The 23,907-nt window shown below is 37.8% G+C and overlaps 1 pseudogene; it reads right to left on the reverse strand.

Annotated features, from left to right (window-relative positions):
- Positions 1–3,404: 3,404 nt before the first annotated feature.
- LOC143631132 (uncharacterized) lies at positions 3,405–22,555 on the reverse strand (annotated as a pseudogene).
- Between the last annotated feature and the right edge of the window lie 1,352 nt (positions 22,556–23,907).

Here is a 23,907-nt window from a genome sequence, read left to right on the forward strand (position 1 = left end):
TTTCTTACCGTCATACTAAATAGTTTTAGTAGCTATTAATTATGAATTGTTATTATTTATATAAAATATAATCCTTGTATATTAAGTGTTTATGTTTTGACATAAGTGTACATTATTGAACTTCGTTTGGATTTATGTACAATGTATAAACCATAAGAAAGACAATACAATTTCTATTAAATATAAACCATATTTGCACTCTGCACATAAGTCACACGAAGAAGTAATAAAATACTAAAAAGGTAATTAAGACAAGTTACATAAAAAAAAGCCGGAAACGATAACATGAAAATGCATAACATCACATAATTAAGATAAAATACAAAAAGGATATTTCACCTAATCAATCCAAGGGAAAAACCCTTCCTTTACCTCATCAGCGTAGCAGCATAACATGTTGCATGCTGTACCTTTCTCCTCAAGGACACTTGTCTTGATCCCTATCCTCTGGTCCCCAAGAGTGATAGTCTCAATGCCGCAATTTACACAGAGTAAACTTGTTAAGATTCAAAACCAATAACAAATAATGAGATAACCTGTAACACTTGAACATAACAAATAATCGGACCTTTCGTCATCAGATTCATCAATATCAGCATCTGAATCAGCAGATGTAATTGTCACATCGGGTTTATGTTGAGCAGAATGAAGCAATGGTGGCATGACAACATTCATGTAAGGGAGGAAATCTTGCCCTAAGCACTTGGAAAGTCTTTCCCCTGCCTTCAAAAGAAAAGTTTAGTTATTAATACAACAAAGCTTATATATTTTAAGAAAAGTTATGTAACATGAAATAGAAAAAAAAACATACATGCAACATGTAGCTTATTGTAGGGTCATCTGTCTCCAGTTGGGAACCTTGCAGTGATATAAGGACATCCATAACCTTAAACCACACAATAAATTATTAGTCGTTAACACAAATATATGCATATCTGTGTATGTAAAACAAATATAAGAACTGAAAAACTGTACCTGCTTGGCATCGTCCTTGAACTTATCATTTCCAACAGCCATTCCAACCAAACCAATACACTCCATAGATTTGACACGAAGCATGCGATTAGTTTTATCATTTGCATTCACAAGTATGGTTTTCAAATAAGGCATAACCGCATCATAATACTTTTGAAAATGCTCCTGCCAAACATATACAATTTGAGAACCAAAATTACAAGAAAATAACCAAGTAAAGAAACAAAAATGAATATGTCAGACACCTGAGATGAGTCACTTTAGAATCATTAGCATCACTTGCACCAATTTGACATACAGATGTGATAGCCGATTGGAATAGGGATTTGGGGTATTAAATTATTAGGATTTTTATAACGATTTTAAGAATTGGTAATTAGGGTTGGCAAAACAATAAAATCATACCAGGGTTTGGAAACATACTGATTTGAAGATCTGGATTTGATGTGCAAACTTCTGATGAATGGCGATTTGAACCGCAATGGTCTTTGGTCGTAGGTTGTGAATTGTCTGATGTAAATGGAAGATTTGAAATTCAAGAGTCAGTGCATATTAGGGGATAACTGATAAGACAAGATAGGAATGTTTTGAATCTTTATTTAATTTTAATTTTGAAGCTAAATCTAAAATTTTAAAATTAAAAAATATATTAGAAATTAGATGAGAGTGGCACTTGGCAAATTATTAGGCCAAGTAACGGGATTGTGGGTAAACCACATTTTCATATATTATAATAGTAGACTATTTAAAAGATTGGGTAAAAGGCTTTAATTTTGGGTCTTACCCCATTTTAGAAGCATTTTTCATGTAATAATAAACTCTATGTCCCACTCTTTGTGCCATTACATTTAACTACACTATTTTGCATAGTTGAACACCAATATTTCCTGATTTGTAACTTTTATGACTCCATTGCATGAGTCATTAAATAATAATTTTCAATTGTTCATGTAGTCTTGTAAATTAAAGTAAGTTTATACTTGTACCTGGTGCTATGTAACCATCGGTTTTTGTTTATACTTGTACCTGGTGCTAACGATCTATAACGGGCTGTTAATTAGTGCTTGGTCTTGATGAATCTAAGCAAATAGACATTTCGTGTATCAACAATCTCCCCCTTACAGAAGATGTAGCCGTTCAAACCTCACCAAAACTTCAAAAATTGTCATATTCTTGGTGTTGAATAGTATACTCAAAAGTAAGATCATTTCATCTTCATTTTCCCCACAAAAATTGTCAAAAACTATCAAGTCAGCTTATACGGCGCATAAGTCATGGGGGTGCATAACTTACATGCCGTATCACACATTTTGACAACTTACACGACGCATAACTCCAACGCATAACTTAAATGCCATGTAAGTCCCTCTCCGCATAACTTACACACTGAGGATTCAACGCATAAGCACTTTCACACGCCGTGTATGTTTATTGGGTTCAAATTGACTTATGCGGCGCACAAGTTATGTGCTGCATACAAACTTACACGTTGAAATTTGAACATACGCGTTATTGTTGCTTATATGCTGCAAACTTATACATTGATGATTCAAACTTGTATTTTGGAGAGAAGACATGGGATTAGGTTCATGTGATTATTCTCATGTGATTGGATTGTGAAAATGGGTAATCGGTTGTTAAAAGAGTTGATGAATCAAGCACAATAAGCATAAATGTATAATAAAGGTGTGTTTGGTGATTCATTATTGAAGTATGTGGGAGATTGGAATGAGATAGCAGTGAATTGAAGATTGTTTTGGACTCATGAAAGATATAAGACCTGATCTTAAAGCCGATAGGGAAAAGACTTAAATGTCAAAATCATTTAAAGAGAAAGCCTTAAATGTCACATCATTTGAAGAGGATCGGGAAAACATAATTTCTAAGGGGTCTTTTAGCCTTAATGATTGTGTCGATGGTTGATCTAAATCTAAGCAATATCCAAAGGGGAGATAGTTGATGCACGAAATGTCTATTTGCTTAGATTCATCAAGACGAAGCACTATATAAGGGTGAGATTGTTAGAGCATAATGTCTAGTACTTTGGTCTTGTGTTGTAGGTCATGATAGCATGTGATTTGTATTGTATGTTAATGTTTAGAACACATATAAGACATTTACGCGCCGCATAAGTTACACGGCGCATAACTTATGCACCACATAAGTTCCAAACTAGCCAGCCTATATATAGGTTGTTTGGCCTTTGCGTTCATTTGTTCATGGACCTTCTAGTTCCTTTGGTCTAAGATGTACTTGTTCTTCATACTGTCATATCTTTTTTACTATCACTGCTATCAATGAATAAAAAAGGATTTAAAGAGACATCTTTGTGTTTTTCACGTTGTTATGTTTTCCGCACATAACATTGTATGGTAGATATCATTGTCGGATGTTCCTACGCATCCGTCTTCGATCCTAAAAGCGTTATATCAGTTCCGGCACCAACAGTGGTGGTGGAGTCTTTGCCTATAGCACTTAGAATTACTATCAGGAACGGCGCCGGTAAACTTGTTGTCAAGTGCTAGCAGGGAAACCAACTTACCTCCATTGCATAATTCCGGTGGAAATTCTCCAGTAAGATTGTTTTCGACAAGTCAAGATGCATCAACCGTGACGATCTCCCTAAATGTCAGGGCACTTCACTGGAGATATAGTTTTGGTAAAGTGATAAATGTGTTAAACTATTTGAATCACCGAGCACTCGTGGGATTTGTCTAGTAAGATGGTTGATGTGTAAATGCAATATTTTGAGTTTTGGTAACCAACATATCTAGGTCTTCCTGTTCCATCATTTGCCTTATGTTCTTCATGTAACATTCAGAACGAATGACTCTATGAAATTACGTTGATACTTTCTCATATTATGGGTAACGTAGGAGACATCTCTATTCCCCCCGGGGAATCTTAGAATTACCACTGCTTAGCTTTCAATTCACCTCCGACCATCAAATGAAATGTGACCCACTTTTAGCTAGGAGGAGCTTACTTTCACTACTTATTTAGCTACCTTAGGTTGTTGTAGTCCATAAATAAAAAGAAAAGTCTCTTGGTGGCTAGCATCAACACTGCCCAGGGAAGGGACCTAGGCACCGGGGAAATACCTAATAACTAACATCTCTTCTTTCAGTGTAGCTAGGGAGGGAATCCCTTTCTTGTTTAGATTGATTATCAATCGGGATACTTTATCCGGGGGCATCCCTCTCTTGTTTAGATTGATTATCCATTGGGATACCCTATCCGGGGTATCCCTCTCTTGTTTATATTAAGCTTCCCCTCGGCAGGGGACTGTCATCCATCTAAGGAGAAAACGGAGGCGCCTATATATTTTATGATCAAAGATCTTATCGCGAGCTAAAATGGCTCTCACTGACACCATCTACGAGAAAAAGGTGAGGTCGTCTTTATTTCCAGCTGCTAAACGGTTCGCCTTAAAGCGGCTATTGCTCACCCGACACGATTGTACGAGGTCATAATTGTTGCCGGTATGCTTCCACTCAACTGGTTGACTGATATGTCGATATCGGTCAACTCGGTGATGTTCCCGAGTTCGCCAACTAGTTGGTTGTTGTAAAGCTTAACCATTTGCAAGTATTTCAGCACTCCGAGTTCTTTCATAACCGAACCGGTTAAAGAATTAGATGTTAGGGCAAGCTTAACAAGTGGCATCATGTTTCCAATTGTTTTTGGGATCGGACATATGACCGTGCAATTAGACAAGAGCATGAACTTGAGTTTGGACAACCGAAAAATATCACCCGGCAACTCCAGGGGGGAAAATCCAGGGTTGTTGCTTAAGTTTATAAATTCCAAACTAGTGAGATTTATAAAAATAGATAAAGGGACATGCCCTATGAATGAACACGTTGTTTTTTCTCCTGAGTGAACACAGAAATCCTATTATTGATTTGATTTTGATTTGCAGGTTTGTTTTTGACTATCTTTCAAATTCAATTTTCTGACCGACTAGGACGACATTTTTGGATATATTCAATCGCATGAAGGAAGACTTTCCGTCTAAAGTTAACGCTGAGTGGTCAGTTTCTTTCTTGTTCAGGAACCTTAATACCATATTATTATTTCTATTATTATTATTATTGTTATTATTATTATTAATTTATTACTGTTATTATTTTAATTAAAATGATTATATCACATCAGAGTCATGAAGAAAATTACTCTAGGATGGAAAGCTAAAATCATATATAAAGTAAAGAGGAGCTCCCCGAAACGAATGACGAGCTGGTGAAGGCGGCGGTCACAAAGAGCCTTAAAGTGATAGTTTTGGACTCTAAAAAGAATGGTAAGTTTATAAAAACATGTTGGTTATAATCATATAAATATAAGGAAAGTGAATACAGAGCTGTTACGTGCCTAAGCTTATACGGAAAACTCATTAAAACGACGCAGTTTTGATTAAAAACAATAAAAAATTAATTTATTTGTTGTACACAACTTTGAAAGTGACAATATGTGAAAGAACAAGGCTTTTAATGAAAAAAGTTTTGAAAGTGACATGTAGTTGGATGTCATGGTGTGTTTGCGTTTTATCATACATGCTACAAGTACACAAAATGTTATTAAAGTACATTTTAGAAAGCTATTTAAAATGTTAATAGATATCGCAAAGTTCAAGAACCATCAACCATGTGCATAAAATATTCACTTAAATGAGTTGGTTGATTTTTGAATCTTGAAAGGGATATAAACTTACTTGAATTCGGTCTATTGAAAATGGATGGTATTCCTTAAATGAAAAGACAAACTAAATGGTCTAAGAGTATTCTTATCTAATCCCTCATTTAATGTGAGAGGTGTTTTTATAATTTAAAGAGTAATTCAGGGTGTTGTGAGTGAAAAGTTTTTATATTTTAGAAAAAGTAGTGATTTTTCTGTATATTTGAAAAGCTACTGTTCACCCTCTATAATTTTTTAATATATTTTCAAAATGGCTATGAGTGAAGAAAAGCGAAAAGATAATGGTAAAAGGTATAAAAAGTATTATTTAATTGAAATAGAGAGAGAAAATATAGTGAGTTTTAGTGTAATTTTTGGTTTAAAAGTAAAAGATGGGATGAGAATGCTCTAAAATGTAAACTATAATTGCTTATTCAAACTAACCAGTTAGAAATAAACTTTCAAACTACCAACAAGTATATCAGTGTAACACTCCTAAGTCCGAACTAAACCGGTTTGGTTTATTATTTTATGAAACTGTAGCTTGGGATTCGTTTTAATATTTCTATTAAAGCTAGTCGGACAAATTAGTTCGTTTTATCACTCTCAATGATTCGTTCATCGTCCAATACTTAGTTTTATTAACTTTCTGTTTATTTCATGTGAATGATGCTTTGTATCTATTCAACATTACTAGTAAGAAACCATGACTTCATTAACTATGATTAATTTTACACTTACAAGATCAACTACGCCATTTGGTCGATCATGATGCAAAATATTTTACTTGTTTGTTTGTATGATAAGTGAATTATTTATCATCATGAAATTTAACTCTCTTGTTTCTAGAAAGAATACAAGGGTGCATATATATGGAGTTATAATAAAAAACTGTAAGCTTGAAGCATGTTCCACCACTCAAAGAGATAACACAGTCACTTTTTTTAAATCATAAACTATGAAGCCGATATTTCTGATATATCAGTGATAGATCGGTTATCGGTCTTTAAAAAATTTATGATTTGAATTATCTTTTGAATGGTGATACATCAGTTCTATAAATACAAATGGAGAGCACTAATTAAGCCATTATCTTAGGTAATAAAAATGGTAAGGTGATAAATGTAAATGGCAGAAAATATGGCAAGAATAATGTCTTTCTTTATGCCCTCTCAAGTTGGAGCATGGAGATTACGAATGCTCAACTTGTCAAGCAAGGTATGAAGGCGTTGTGTACCCAAAGGCTTCATTAGAATGTCGGCAATTTGTGTCTTGGAGTCGATGCGCATTGGCCGTATGTCTTTCGATTCAACACGTTCACGAACGAAGCAACAATCCATCTCGACGTGTTTAGTCCGTTCATGAAAAACGGGGTTATTGGCTATGTGTCGGGCTGCTTGATTGTCACAAAACAATGATGTTGGGCCAGTTGGAGGGATTTCAAGTAGCTTTAGAAGCCATCTCATCCATAAAACTTCACTAACCGTATTCGCCATTGCTCGGTATTCTGCTTCAGCTGATGAGCTGGAGACAACAAATTGTTTCTTGGATTTCCAAGATATGGGAGCTCCTCCTAAAAGCAATAAGTAACCGGTCCTAGATCTTCTTGTGAATGGGCATCCAAGCCAATCAGAGTCGCAATAAGGGGTGAGTGTGGTGCCCCCTTCTTTAGGAATGAGAATCCCTTGACCCGGGGTGGCTTTTATGTATCGGAGCACTAGATTTGTTGCCTCCATGTGACTTTGTCTTGGGTCACCAACGAATTGACTCAAGACATTTACCGCATAAGTGATATCAGGTCTTGTGGCTTGTAAGTAAAGGAGTTTCCCTACCATTCTCCGGTATTGGTGAGGGTCTACATGCGGTTCCTCATCATATTTACCGAGTTTTAAGTTTTGTTCCATAGGAAATGGGCTAGGTCGACAACCCATCATTCCCGTTTCTTCCAAGATGTCAAGTGTATACTTGCGTTGACTCAACACCATTCCTTCTTTCGTTCTAGCCACCTCAATTCCAAGGAAGAACTTTAGGCAACCAAGGTCTTTGATACTAAACTTGCTGTCGAGAAAGTCTTTGGTTTCTTGTATTTTGTCCATGCTATTTCCCACAATGATTACATCATCCACATAAATTAGCGCAACAACGATGACTTCCTTCTCTTTGAACAAAAATAATGAGGCATCAACCCCTGTTTGTTTAAAGCCGATTTCAATCAAAGAGTTGGTAAATTTTTGATACCAATTCCTTGATGCTTTTTTGAGACCATAAATGGACTTTCTTAGTTTACAAACCCTTTTTTCTTCCGTCTTGCTAAAACCTTGAAGAATTTTCATATAAACCTCCTCATGCAAGTCTCCATGTAAGAAGGCGTTATTAACGTTGAGTTGGTGTATATGCCACCCTTGCTTCACTGCAACAGTTAAGAGAATTCTAACCGTTACCAGTTTAGCAACAGGCGCGAAAGTTTCAAGAAAATCCACGCCTTCCATTTGTGTAAACCCTTTTGCCACGAGACGAGCCTTGTATCTTTCCACATCTCCATTTGGTTTATATTTTATCTTGTATACCCATTTAGAGTCTATGGCTCGTTTCCCTTCAGGCAATTCTTCCAACGTCCAAGTCTCATTTTTTTCGAGAGCTTGGATTTCCTTCTTCATTGCCTCCTTCCATTTTGGGTCTCGCATAGCCTCCGTCCAAGTGTGTATTAGTGAAATTATCATAAGAAATATAATGTGCTAAGGGATGTACCATCGAGGACTTTTGGTTGGAAGTGGCTTGCTCGAGGTCTATAGATGGGGGAAGCTTGACATTGTAATCTTCAAAATGTTTTGGGTGAAATTTAATTCTTTTCTCTCTTGGCGGATCAAAACTGGGCCCATGTTCTTGGTTGTCAGGATTTGACTGTGATTGTAAACTACCTTCTGGTTCAACATCTTCATTTGTGTCAAGATTATGCCCAAGTACATCTTTTAGTGGGCTGTGATCTGATTGAGGTTTATCAGGCCCACCAGAATCCATATTGGACTGAGTTGAGGTTGGTGTTTCATTATTGGGCATGTTAGGACCACTAGAAACCGTATGGGGATGTGTCTGGTTATGATCTTTTCCATCAGGCCCATTAGACTGGGCTGTATTGTTTTCTTCATGATCACTAGAAGTTGTGTTTGGCTGAGTCTCATTTTTGGCTTCTTCATCGTCACATGGGGCTATATTGTTTTCTTCATAATTGGGTTGTGGTGTAATATGGTCTTCCTCATATCCCCATTTTTGAGGAAAAATAAAAATTTCTTCTTTCTGCTTCTCAGTGTTGGCAAATGGAAAAATATGCTCCATAAATTTGACATCTCTTGATATGATGATTTTATGGTGTTGGCAATCATAAATCTTGTATCCTTTTGTTCCTTGTGGATAGCCTAAGAAAACTCCTGGCTTTCCCTTCATTTCAAATTTGTCGCCTTTGGTTTCGGGTTTTAAGTTGTACAATATCTCATATGGTGTTTTATTTTCAATAACTTCGGATGGCATTCGATTTATGACATAAGTGGCCGTTAAGATGCATTCAACCCAAAACTTTTTAGGCAAGTTGGCTTCAAATCTTAATGCTCGTGCCATTTCCAACAAGTGTCGGTGTTTCCGTTCCACAATGCCATTTTGTTGTGGTGTGTATGGACAAGTTGTTTTGAGAACGATTCCTTCCTTGGCATAAAAATCAAGCATGTGATTTGAAGTAAATTCTCCCCCATTATCACATCTTATTTTTTTTAATATTCCTTTGAAACTGAGTTTGTATCATTTTATGGAAATTTACAAGGCATGTACTTGACTCATATTTGTGTTTGAGAAGGAACACCCAAACGGCCTGACTAAAATCATCAACTATTGTTAAAAAATAGCTTGCACGTGTGAGAGAGGGTGTTCGGTATTTGCCCTATACGTCACAGTGTATCAAATCAAAACAAGCAAAGGTTTTGGTGGTGCTAATAGGAAACGGTAATCTTGTAAATTTAGCCTTAACACACGAGTCACAAAATTCTTTGGAGTTTAAAGGAACATTTTTGAGAAAATCAACATACGGTAATTTAGAATTTGACGGGTGACCCAATCTTTTGTGCCACGTACTGAGAGTTGTCGTCATGGCTTTTCTTTCTTCTCCCACCATCCCCATCTTGTATAAACCACTTTTACATTTGCACACTCCAATCAACGTTCTCGAATTCAAGCCGTGCATAACACAAAACTCAGGAAAGAATGTTATAGCGCATTGGAGGTCTTGTGACAATCTACTAACAGATAACAAGTTGCACTTGAATTCGGGTACATAAAGAACATTTTTGACAACCGTTCCATTTGGTAGGGTGTAATCACCTCTACCTTCAACGGCTACTGACTCGCCATTGGGTATGGTAACGGATGGTTCATGGTTCCTTTTTATTTTGTTTTCAGGCATGTCATCATTATAAATAATATGCTCGGTTGCACCTGAGTCAATTATCCATGTACCTTCTTTACCGGCATGACTTGCCGTGTTGGCTACCGGTGGATTTTCTTCTTTCTCACACCGTCCTTGTTTCCAAAAAAATTCACAAATTGTTGATATTGTGCACCGGTCATACCCGGTATAGGATTCGCCTCTGCTTCAATGTACGCGGCCCTTTGTTTTCCTTCTTCCTGTTTGATTTTGCCCGGAACAAAGGCTTCAAAGGCTGCTGCATCTGTGGTGATTCTTGTTGATCCTACAACCATGATGGGGTTTAAAGGATTTTTGGTTTGTTTTGTTTTTTTTTTGTTCTACGATGGCTCTGATGCCATAAAAAATTTATGATTTGAATTATCTTTTGAATGGTGATACATCAGTTCTCTAAATACAAATGGAGAGCACTAATTAAGCCATTATATTAGGTAACAAAAATGGTAAGGTACCAATGGTAAGGTACCAATGGAGAGTACTAATTAAGCCATTATATTGGTGCGAATTCAGTTGGTATTAGCGATGTTCTTTACGGTACCAAAATTAAACCCAAAAAATAGTTCCTCAAAATAACGTATTTAAAACAAATTAAAAAACGAAGCATCACACCACCTTACTTTTTTCACTTTTTCGTTGCTTGATTTTGTATGAAATCTATTTAAAAGAAACACACAAAAAAAAAAAAAACAAAGCCGGGCTGTTCTATTGGTCGGGCGTCGTTTCCGTAAATTGACGCAAATTCAGTTGGTATCAGCTATGTTCTTTACGGTACCAAAATTAAACCCAAAAAATAGTTCCTCAAAATAACGTATTTAAAACAAATTAAAAAACGAATCATCACACCACCTTACTTTTTTACTTTTTCGTTGCTTAATTTTGTATGAAATCTATTTAAAAAACATAAAAAAAAACGCCGGGTTGTTCTGTTGGTCGGGCGTCATTTTCGTAAATTGGCGCGAATTCAGTTGGTATCAACTATGTTCTTTACGGTACCAAAATTAAACCCAAAAAATAGTTCCTCAAAATAACGTATTTAAAACAAATTAAAAAACGAAACATCACACCACCTTACTTTTTTACTTTTTCGTTGCTTGATTTTGTATGAAATTTGTTTAAAAAAAACACAAAAAAAAAAAGCCGGGCTGTTCAGTTGGTCGGGCGTCGTTTCGGTAAATTGGCGCGAATTCAGTTGGTATCAGCTATGTTCTTTACGGTACCAAAATTAAACCCAAAAAGTAGTTCCTCAAGATAACGTATTTAAAACAAATTAAAAAATGAAACATCACACCACCTTATTTTTTTAATTTTTCATTGCTAGATTTTGTATGAAATCTATTTAAAAAAAAACACAAAAAAAACGGCCTATGTAAGGCTTGAACTTGGTACACGCAACTTATAACCGTCTAGCAACATCACCACACCAACTTACTTTTAGTTATTTTTACTACTTTCAAAGGAATAAATATTAAAACATATTTCGAAATTAAAAAAAAAAACATTTAGTGGCTGCCACATGATAGCCACTGACTGGACTTACAATAAAATCAATGTAGTTATAGGTTTCTCTTTATATATAGCGTAATTCTATTCTATTATATCATGCCATATGATATAACTTAAAAAATGATATTATATCACATTATTTATATTATATATAAGTATTTTAGGGGCTGTTTGGTAAGTGCTGAACCATTAAGAAGTCTGAATGATTAAGAGAATCTGAACCAGTAAAGTGTTGTTTGTTTGGACCTCTGAATGATTGTGCAGAATGACTATTTTACCCTCTAAACTATTTCATGATTAATGAGATATATCTGTTTAGTCATAGCTCCAAATAATTGTACTGAATGACCAAAACTTTCATTATAACCAACCAAAATACATCTTGAAACAAACTTTCAATATATATAGCAAAGTTCAGGGGTACTATATATGATCGGGTGCTTAATTTTGTGTAATGATTTAATGATTATGGGGATTTAAAAGACCATATGTCTATAAAATATGAAAAACTTCAACTGAAAACAAAGAAATACAAACACATTTAAAGGTCATCCATCTGACAAAAATAACAAAGAAACACAAATTTCTTCATGGCTAGGCGGATAGATATGAGTGTGCATATTGCTGAACATCAAATGTTTGCTAGTTGCTGAATGTTTATGGCATAAACAACATCAGTACCTCCATTGAAAGTCTTCTTTCCCATTAACACATTCACTGCTGCTGTTGGATGGAATGCATCCCAAAACACGTACTCGTTCACGTTCGGGCATGGCGTTTGAAAGGGTAAACATGTTATTTGCCCTCTATTCCTCCCTATTCCGCATCACCCCCGGTTCACCATGCTAAAACCTACAAAATGATAATCAAGAGTTTATAAGAAAAGGTTTGGAAGAAAATGTTCGTTACATAAAACAAAAACAATATAGTAAATTCCATTTTATAATAAGTTTGTATGAGAACACTTACGTTGGTTCTTGTGGTCCTTAGCGTCTTAATTACTCGTTCGCCCGTTGTCCACCTATATCACCAAACCATATAAGTTTACTATATACTCATTTCATACATAACCACTTTTGACCCATTTGTAATTGCCTAAAAAATCACTTACAACATATTTAAGCACTATTTTTACTATAACTTTAAGTATAGTTTCTCAAAATATACAGCACCATTTTACAGCAATATCAACACCAATTAACATGTAAGGCCCCGTTCCCGGTAACCCTACTTTGGTGTTGGATTTACTCATAAATACAATTCTAACATCAGAGTTAATTTAAACTTTCGCGGAAATAATTTAAAACTTCAACATCACATTACAAACATGCATTTTTGTCATAACATACAAATTGTCTTTTCATACATAACATAAAATAGTCTTGACACTTCATCATAGATGCCAGTCTCTTTATCTCGTGCCATATGTCCTTCCTCAAGCCAGCTGCCTCAACCTATCTGCCTGCGTGCATACTAAAAGTCAGCAATGCTGAGTGAGTTCTAGTTAATTAATTCATCATACAATACATTCCTGCCCTTACTCATACGCGTCCGAAGATACGTATTCATACCTTACTTTGCTATTACTTCTTTCACACATACTTTATATACATGCATACATACTTACATACTTTCTCTCATAAAACCCTATGGTATACCATAAGCTATTCTACATTAAACATCATAGATATTGTAAGGGTCTGGTCCCTACTATCACAGATATTATAAGGGTCTGGTCCCTAACATCACAGATATTATAAGGGTCTGGTCCCTACTGCCTCGAATAACCATACATTTATCATACGTGTGTATTTTACCTGTCTCATGTATACAATAATATATATATATATATACATACATGCTCATTCATACTATCATTATATAGTAATAACATCCAATACATAGTCATACACGTATCATACACTTATCAATTAAGTAAGTGTATTAACTATCACATAAGAGTATGCACACAGCCCCGAAAACATTTCAAAGAGAAATGGGGCAAGAACTCACCTGGAGTCGATTTCTCTCGCCGTTAATAGTAATTCCCTTCTTTAGTTGAGCACGGCTAACTGTTCAATACATTACGCGTGTCAATTATCTATTACCACAACTACCTACATCTAAATTTATGAAACCCTCAACTAACGGGGGTCCGGGGGCAACGCCCCTGGTTGGGGTTGAGCTGCCAGGTCAGCTCGGAAAAATTTTATCTTCATTAACAGTCCTTTAACAAAAATGCATCTGAAAATGAATTTTATAAAATTTCGCATGGAAAAATTTCGCTTCGCATGCATGGAATTTCGCTTCGCATGAAACTGTTTCGCTTCGCTTGACTGTGCGATGCGAAATTACCTTTTTCGCTTCGCATGGTCATGCGATGCAAAATAGTCTTTTTCGCTTCGCATAGCTTATGCGATGCGAAATTCTTGTTTTTCTTCGTTTTTACCCTTTAATGGCCATTTTAATTCGTGGCTCTTCCTCAGGACCTGATTTTTACACTTTCCCAACCTTCAACACATTTTAACCTCATGCACCTGATCCTGAACCCATCTCTCAAAGTCTAAACACCACCTTTTTATCACAAAGTGCACCCGAGAGGTTATAACTTACCAAGTTTATATTTTTCTTACATTTCACAACCCGATCTATCATTATATTTGTTTGCATGCCGATTCTAACCATAAAACTTAACCATTTAAACCGAAACCTACCTTCTGCTTGTGGGTTCGAGTTCAGATCTTGGCAACTCGAGGATCTGGACGTGATTCTTGTCAGTTGAAGAAACTTGAATCACCAAACTCTTCCTTAATTTAATCCCAGAATGGATTCGGGTCTTGAGAGAGAGAGGGTGTGTGTTTCTTGAGTGTGTGTGTGTGTTGTGAGAGGAAAGGGAAGAAAGAAAAGAAGTGGTTGGTCTCTATATATATAGGGGTTTATGGGTCCCACCACTCACTCCCACTTCCAACTCTCAAATACATAACACACGATTAATTTAACGACACACAACTATTAACAAAACTTTCTGTTATTAAATGCTTAACAAAAGTTGGACGTTACAAGTCTACCCTCCTTAAAAGAGGTTTCGTCCCCGAAACCTAACTATTACTTAAACAAATCAGGGTAAAACTTGCGCATTTCTTCTTCAACTTCCCAAGTAGCATCCGATCCCTTACGGTGCTTCCATATCACCTATACTAGGGGAATAACTTTACGACGAAGCTGCTTCTCCTTGCGGTCGACTATTTCAATGGGCTGCTCGATATAATTCAATTGCTCATCCACCTCGATGTCCAGTAGTGGCACATGGGATGTGTTGTCAGGTAGACATTTTCTCAAGTAAGAAATATGAAAGGTAGAGTGGATTCCTTCCAGCTCAACGGATATCTATTCTTCACGGTAAGCTTATTCAACTCCCTGTAGTCGATGCACATTCTTATACTCCCATCCTTCTTCTTAACGAATAACACCGGCGCGCCCCATGGGGAAACACTCGGCCTTATGAAACCTTTGTCGAGGAGTTCTTGCAGTTGGGACATCAATTCCTTCATCTCCGACGGTGCCAAACGGTAAGGTGCTTTCGCGACGGGCTGTGCTCCTGGTATTAATTCTATCTTGAATTCCACTTCTCGCTCCGGTGGTAACCCCGGAAGGTCCTCAGGAAATACTTCCGGGTAGTCACACACTACAGGAATGTCTTTCACTTCCTTCATCTCGGCCGTAGCTTTGACAACAAACGCCAGGTAGGCACTGCACCCTCGACTTAACAAAGCCTCGGCTTTTATCATCGAAATGACGTTAAGCCCTATACTTTCTCTATCACCATAAACCGTTACTGAACCACCATCCGAAGACTTCAGTCTTACCAATCTACTTCTGCACACTATCTGAGCTTTAAATTCAGACAGCCAATCCATCCCCAATACTACATCGAATCCTCCTAAGGTTAAAACATACAGGGTAGCAGGGAATTCGTGTCCTTCCAATTCTATCTTACAATTCTTGACCAATCTCATAATTTAACTGAGCTCTCGTTAGCGGTTTCTACCATAAAAGTTTCAGGAACACGACAGCATTTCATCTTAGCTGTCTTACAAAACTAGGTAGCTACAAAACTCCTGGTCGCACCTGAGTCAAACAATACAGAAGCTGAAATACCGTTTACTAGAAATGTACCTGTCACGACATCTGGGATTTGTTTGGCTTGTTCTTGTGTCAACATGTAGGCTCTGGTCCTTGGCCTAGTCTGCTCAGCATCCTTCTTACTGCTTCCCCCAACTTCACCTTCAGTACACTCTCTTGCCATATGACTCGTCTTTCCACACTTGTAACAGGCGGGTCTCGTGTTGCATTCGTTAGCGCAATGTCCCAGCTTTCCACATTTATAACAGGCATTCGACCCTTGCCTGCATTCCCCACCATGGGCCTTGCCACACTTGTTACACACCTCACTACTCCTACCCCACTTGCATTCACCAAACGATCTGGTACTCAGATGTGGAACCCTAAGGATAAGAAGCAGAAAATGTGGGAGAAAAAGGCGTGCCCCACTTGCATTCACCACCGTGCACTTTTCCACAAGTTTTGCACGCCTTTTTCTCCCACTTTTCCACATTTTCTCTATCACCATAAACCGTTACTGAACCACCATCCGAAGACTTCAGTCTTACCAATCTACTTCTGCACACTATCTGAGCTTCAAATTCAGACAGCCAATCCATCCCCAATACTACATCGAATCCTCCTAAGGTTAAAACATACAGGGTAGCAGGGAATTCGTGTCCTTCCAATTCTATCTTACAATTCTTGACCAATCTCATAATTTTAACTGAGGTCTCGTTAGCGGTTTCTACCATAAAAGTTTCAGGAACACGACAACATTTCATCTTAGCTGTCTTACAAAACTAGGTAGCTACAAAACTCCTGGTCGCACCTGAGTCAAACAATACAGAAGCTGAAATACCGTTTACTAGAAATGTACCTGTCACGACATCTGGGATTTGTTTGGCTTGTTCTTGTGTCAACATGTAGGCTCTGGTCCTTGGCCTAGTCTGCTCAGCATCCTTCTTACTGCTTCCCCAAGCTTCACCTTCAGTACACTCTCTTGCCATATGACTCGTCTTTCCACACTTGTAACAGGCGGGTCTCGTGTTGCATTCGTTAGCGTAATGTCCCAGCTTTCCACATTTATAACAGGCATTCGACCCTTGCCTGCATTCCCCACCATGGGCCTTGCCACACTTGTTACACACCTCACTACTCCTACCCCACTTGCATTCACCACCGTGCACTTTTCCACAAGTTTTGCACGTCTTTTTCTCCCACATTTTCTGCTTCTTATCCTTAGGGTTCCACATCTGAGTACCAGATCGTTTGGCAGGAGCAACCCACTTCTTCTCCTTCTGCTCTTCCACCACCACGTCATCCACAGCCAGGTCTTCATAAACCATTTATGCAAGTTCGACAGCAGAATCAAAATTAGCTGGTTTACTAGCCCGAAAAAAGGTGCGGACAGTTTGTAGTAGTCCCCTCAAGGAGCACTTGATTCTCTTAGCCTCAGTGTTCACCATATCAGGCACCAGCCTTGACATACGGTTAAACTCGGTAGTGTACTCGCGGAGTGTCGTCGTCCCCGCCCGCAAATTCAGGAACTTCATCTCCACCCTTTCGACTTCAGCATCAGCACAGAACTTTTTCATAACCATTTCCTTCAAATCTTCCCACTTCATGGCCTTGATCTCAGCAACAGTCTTCCTTTGCTCTACTGTCTCCCACCAAAACATCGCTTCATCCCCAAACGACTGGGTAGCAAAACCCACTGAGTGGTCGGGGCTACACTCGCTAATTCGGATAACCTTGTCCATTGCGGTTATCCATTGGAGAGTAGCGATTGCATCCCCTGTACCAGAAAACTTTGGCGGGTCACAACCCTTAAACAACCTGTAGCTGCACCCACCTCGGCCTTTCCTATCATCATTGGCCTTCACACACCCAGCTTCACTTGATCCCTCTTTCTCAGTCTCTTCGTTTCTTTTACTACCCTCTCCAATTTCCTCAAGAGTTCCCGCACGACTCCCAGTTGGCCTTTCCTGTTGGAGATGCTGCAATGCAGCAGCTACTGCTTGAGTAATAGCGGCTTGAATCGCCAGGTCAAGCTGATTCCCTTCGTCTCGCACCGTCACGCTTCTGTCTTCGTCAGACTCGATAATCGGTTGCTCGGGGGCTACTTGGGTAGCACGTGGCCTACCACGGCGTCTCGAACTTTCTCCTTGCCCAGCAGTCTTCTTAGTACCAGCCATTCGTATTCTATAGGAAAACACAAACGTCGTCACTACAGGAAATATTTAGTACGAGGATAGTAAGGCTAACAGGTAATAACAGTGGCCAGTTGTGATTAGCTGATCACGTTACTCTCTATGTCCTTTACACTTCCCTTTGTGAGTCCCCTTGTGCTAGGTTCTACTTATAACGATTAGACAATCGTACATTTCACATCGCCTCATATAACAAGCATTTCTATATCTAGTTATTATGTTAGCTTTCTTACTCATTCTTTACTATTCACAGGATCAACTTACACAAGGTGATCGCTTTTCTAAGCTTGCTTGGGAGACACATGGCATTCTTGGACTGGCATCTTCTTTCTTTTCTTCCTTAAGTCTTATTCTCTGTTCGAGTCTAAGCATGTAGGATGCTTATTCCTCTCGAACTTATGCTCTGATACCAACTTGTAAGGCCTCGTTCCCGGTAACCCTACTTTGGTGTTGGATTTACTCATAAACACAATCTAGCATCAGAGTTAATTTAACCTTCCGTGGAAATAATTTAAAACTTCAACATCACATTACAAACATGCATTTTTGTCATAACATACATAACATAAAATAGTCTTGACACTTCATCATAGATGCCAGTCTCTTTATCTCGTGCCATGTGTCCTTCCTCAAGCCAGCTGCCTCAACCTAGCAGGGTCCAAGGGGTAGCGCCCCTGGTTGGGGTTGAGCTGCCAGGTCAGCTCGGAAAAATTTTATTTTCATTAACAGTCCTTTAACAAAAATGCGTCAGAAAATGAATTTTATAAAATTTCGCATGGAAGAATTTCGCTTTGCATGCATGGAATTTCGCTTCGCATGAAACTGTTTTGCTTCGCTTGAAACTGTTTTGCTTCGCATGACTGTGCGATGCGAAATTACCTTTTTCGCTTCACATGGTCATGCGATGCGAAATAGCCTTTTTCGCTTTACATAGCTTATGCGATGCGAAATTCTTTTTTTTCTTCGTTTTTACCCTTTAATGGCCATTTTACTTCGTGGCTCTTCCTCAGGACCTGATTTTTACACTTTCCCAACCTTCAACACATTTTAACCTCATGCACCTGATCCTGAACCCATCTCTCAAAGTCTAAACACCACCTTTTTATCACAAAGTGCACCCGAGAGGTTATAACGTACCAAGTTTATATTTTTCTTACATTTCACAACCCGATCTATCATTATATTTGTTTGCATGCCGATTCTAACCATAAAACTTAACCATTTAAACCGAAACCTACCTTCTGCTTGTGGGTTCGAGTTCAGATCTTGGCAACTCGAGGATCTGGACGTGATTCTTGTCAGTTGAAGACACTTGAATCACCAAAATCTTCCTTAATTTAATCCCAGAATGGATTCGGGTCTTGAGAGAGAGAGGGTGTGTGTTTCTTGAGTGTGTGTGTGTGTTGTGAGAGGAAAGGGAAGAAAGAAAAGAAGTGGTTGGTCTCTATATATATAGGGGTTTCATGGGTCCCACCACTCACTCCCACTTCCAACTCTCAAATACATAACACACGATTAATTTAACGGCACACAACTATTAACAAAACTTTCTGTTATTAAATGCTTAATAAAAGTTGGACGTTACATAACAACATATAACATTACTATTTACAACACCATATTTCAGCAAATCAGCACTAATTAATAGCATATCACAACACTATTTACAACATTTAACAACAGCATATTTCAGTACCATTTTCACAGCTTATTACAACACCAATTAACAGCATATCATGGCACTATTTACAGCACTTAACAACACTATGTTTCACCAATTACAGCACCATTGTTATAGCCTATTACAGCACCAATAAATCAGTAAATTTCAGCATTATTTACAGCAACGTACAATACTAGAAATGAAGCATCCATATGCTTAGAATTGATTTATCAATTGTTAAAGATCCATTACTTTACAAATAAATTGACAAAAGGGCATCCATCAATTTGCAAACAAATCGACAAAAATTACCATGAATCTATGTTTTTGGTAAATATTTATATGCAGTTGCACAAACTAAACAAATTGCAAGCCCATATGATGAAACAAGAATATCAAACCCGTCATCCAAACCCCATAAAGTAACATAAAAATCTAACTTAATCAAGAATTACATTTATAATCAATTTCTTCAATACTGAGACAACCCCAGATGATTAAACAAGAAACTAAACCCAACCCTAGAGAATCAAAATCGATTAAACTGAATTAGTTAAATTAAAACAATAAAAAGTGGATTAAATAGAAATCCAAAATCAATTAAATCTGAATTGATTATTGAATCGATTGAGGATGGAATAAAAATTGATTGAGTCAGAAACAGAAATTGAACCTGGTTAACAACGGATGGAATAGATGGATTAGAAATAGATGTCTTGTTCAGGTCTAGCGGTGGGAGGCGAGGTTCGACAGCGGTGATGGTCGACGGTGTAGAGGTGAAGATTGGTGGTGAAGAATGGGATGGAAGATGGTGTGGAGGTGAAAGGCATATTGGTCTGCTGAATGATTCAGCGAGTTTTGAAAGCTGGATGATTCGGAGACATATGGAACCGTTAAGATGTTTGATTTTAAGAACCAAACAAATCCATATCTGAGTGAATCAGACTTTATCCTCTGAATGGCTTCATTCAGACACAACCAAACACACCCTTAATCTATTATAAAGTAGATGATTAAAAGCTTCATATATAGAGAATATAATTTATAAGTGAAGCGATGTAGTTGTTACGTTACAGAGAGAGAGTGAGAGAGCCAACTTGTGTTGTGTCCGGGGCGGTGGCCTACCAACACACACACACACACACTCACACTCGCATCAAACCTCACCCCAACTCTGTCGTCCTTTTCCTCTAATCTCTCTGACTCCATTCCTGCTTTTTTACTCCAACACCAACACACACACACCCACACCCTATATCTATCTCTATCTCTCTCTCTATACACTCCATGGATATTATTATATGTTTCTTCACTACCTCTTCCCTCCATTTCCCGCTCAGTTATCACCTTGAAAAAGTTCTATCTTTTTTCAGTTCCATCAGTTTTTATTATGATTATTATTACAAGTTGAAAGTCCAAAAATACCCTACTGTGAAATTACCAAAATACCACATGTTACTGTAGATTTGCTACAGTTTCACCGTACATTTCCTTTTATATTTAGAGAAATGGGAGTGGTCTAAGTACATCCCCCCCATTGATGAAATAGAGATTTGCTACAGATAAGTCGCATTGCAGATCTCTCTCTCTCTCTCTCTCTCTCCTCAATATAATAATTTCATCAATTATCCATCGTGTTTATGTATCCAAATTCAACCAAAAACTTCAATTCAGTATAGAGAGAATTTTTGTGTCTATGTGTGTGTGAGAGAATCAATAATCTACAACCACTTTCATGGGTGCATATGATAGCCGGTGTGTGTGCCATGGTTATGTTGTTTTTCTGAAAAAAGCTTTCATCTTCTCCTAATCCTCGTTTACCCTTTCCTCTTTCCCCGTTTCTTCTTCATATGGGACGGCCACATACACACAACATTCAACAAATCCGACCACTATTGTTACCATGGGTTTTTACCATGACACTATCTTTTCAACTTCTATCTTATAATTCTTGTATCACTTTCAAACTCTAATGAAACCACAATGGTTAAAGATCAGGTTGAGTTCTTCGCACTAGCAGTCATGAAGAGCTCACTTTTAGGCGACTTCTAAGTATCTGGAATGGGACAAGCATATGCAATTACACACTGGTGTAACCTTTGATGATGAAAGGTATGTCATCACGATCAACATCTCATGGCAGAATTTATTCGGTGTGTTCCCGAAAAATATATGTTTTTACCTTCCTCACCTGAAACCCTGATTATAAGCTTCAATTATATCAATGGACAACTCTCGTATATCATCACCAATTGTTTATCACTTAGGAACTGAGAGCCCATTACAACAACCTCACCGGAAAGCTGTCGGATCTGTCACCGATGAAGTATCTCGGGAGAATTGAATTGTTTTTCTGTTCGTTCACAAGATATGTCCCTTTATCTTTTATAAATCTCACTAATTGGGAATTTATAAACTTAAGCAACAACCCTGGATTTTTCCCCATGGAGTTTGTTTGCCGGATGATATTTTCGGTTGTCCAAACTCAGATTCATGCTCTTGTCTAATTACACGGTTAGTGATCCGATCCGAAAAACAATCAGAAACATGATAGCCACTTGTTAAGCTTGCCCTAAAATCTAATTCTTTAACTGGTTAGGTTCAGGAACCTTGCCAATCATTTGGTTGTTGTAAAGCTCAAGCATTTGCAAGTTTTTCAACAAACCGAGTTCTTTCAGAACTGAACCGTTTAAAAAAATAGATTTTAGGGCAAACTTAACAAGTGACGTCATGTTTCTGATTGTTTTTGGGATTGGACCACTGACCTTACAATTAGACAAGAGCATGAATTTGAGTTTGGACAACTGAAAACTATCATCCGGCAAACAAACTCCATGGGGAAAATCCCAAGTTATTGCTTGAGTTAATAAAATACAAACTAGTGATATTTATAAAAGATAGAGGGACATGTCCTGTGAATGAACAAAAAAACAATTCAATCCTTCTGAGAGACTTCATCGGTGACAAATCCGGCAGCTTTTCGGTGAGGTTGTTGTAATAGGCGCTCGGTTCCTTAAGTGATGAACAGTTTGTGATGATAAGCGAGAGTTGTCCATTGATATAATTGAAACTTATATTCATACTTTTCATATGAGTAAGGTAAGAACATATGTTTTCTACGAACATGATGTTCGGTTTATTTGTACATATTTTAGTATGTTAACTTAGTTGTTTTACTCGTTTAGTTTAGGAAAAATGGTACTTCATACATGTTTATTGTATTTCAGGTCACAGGTATTTAACGCGCTTAATTTGGGCCTGTACGAGCATGGAATGAAGACCCGGGATGTCCAGCACGTGAACCGAGGCATTTATTTGGATTTGCTGAGAAAAGAGACCCATCGCGTAGCACGATGGGTGTTGAAGGTGGGGCATCGCTCTACGCGATGCCCTGTAAATGACTGCGTTGACTATGGTCCATCGCGTAGCGCGATGGACCAGGAGAGGAGACCATTGCGCTACGCGATGGTCCCCAGAATCGTGAAAGTCAGGGTTTTATTATATAACACATTTGGACGACCCTAGACGCCATTCTTCACCTTTCAGACGATTTTTAGAGCAGCAAGGAGAGCCATCATCACTTCCATTCATCTGTAGGCATCATCCATGTCCTATTACATCATAACCGAAGCCCGAGAGATGCTGATGCGCGGATAGTTCCTTCGAGTCATACCCGGGATGTAGAGTATTGTATCTTTCAGTTTTTCTCATGTATTAAGAACGGATTGATTGTAACTATCTTTGATGTTAATCTATGAGTATTGATGTCTAGTATTATTGTGCACAACGTCAGTTTAGGTTTATTTCGATCGGAACGATTAGTGTGCCAGTTGCTATGATAATTGCTTGTAGGATTGTTTTGACTTGTTAATTGCAAGAAAGCATACGTTTGCCTTTAGTTGAGTCACACTGGTAGGGACTGTTTGATAACCAGTGCCGTCTGTTAGCGAGCGTGGATACCTAAGGTTTAACCGGTTAGTTAGTCTGTAGTTAACACATGATAGTTTATCTGTTAAGTTGCATGAGTTTGCTGTTAGGTTACGTACTTGGATTCCCGGGTGTGATTTGCTTTGTTGATTGATTGAATCTTTGATTATTTGTTTAGCTATTATAAAACCAAACTGTTTGCTAGTGTGATCAGCACTTTAATTGAATTACTTCATAATGTTAGGAATCGTTTACACTTTACATTGACCACATACTCCTCGTGCACCCTACTTACCCTAGCTTGCTTAGGTGATTAGGACCTTGATTTAATTGTTTTTGACTAGATAGCGACAGTCTAGTATCAAAATGGCGCCGTTGCCGGG

This window comes from Bidens hawaiensis, unplaced genomic scaffold (genome assembly GCF_021521415.1).
Source record: "Bidens hawaiensis isolate Kalapana, Puna unplaced genomic scaffold, B.hawaiensis_p1.1 tig00005944_1, whole genome shotgun sequence".
NCBI lineage: Eukaryota > Viridiplantae > Streptophyta > Magnoliopsida > Asterales > Asteraceae > Bidens > Bidens hawaiensis.